We start from the raw sequence: 272 nt of genomic DNA on the forward strand, positions 1-272 counted from the left end.
TTTAACATGGGAGAAAGGCCGTTCCATGGGCTCACGAGCTGCTGCCTCTGCAATACGTCAGCTTAGCCAGGATGGTGACGATGATGACTTCGTCCAAGGTCTAGTGTGTTTATCTTACCCATTGCATCGACCAAAACTTCAAGCCAAGCTCCGGGATGAAGATTTATTGTTTATCAGATGTCCAGTGCTGTTTGTCTCAGGGTCAGCAGATGAGATGTGTGAAAAAGTGAGTACCCTTGTAAATCCTGCTGTGAGGGGACAGCGAGGAGGAA

At 48.2% G+C, this 272-nt stretch overlaps 1 pseudogene; it reads left to right on the forward strand.

The window, feature by feature from the left end:
• Positions 1–7: 7 nt before the first annotated feature.
• LOC104168184 lies at positions 8–238 on the forward strand (annotated as a pseudogene).
• Positions 239–272: the final 34 nt, after the last annotated feature.

Source organism: Cariama cristata, unplaced genomic scaffold (assembly GCF_000690535.1).
Source record: "Cariama cristata isolate BGI_N322 unplaced genomic scaffold, ASM69053v1 C10426398, whole genome shotgun sequence".
Classification (NCBI taxonomy): Eukaryota; Metazoa; Chordata; class Aves; order Cariamiformes; family Cariamidae; genus Cariama; species Cariama cristata.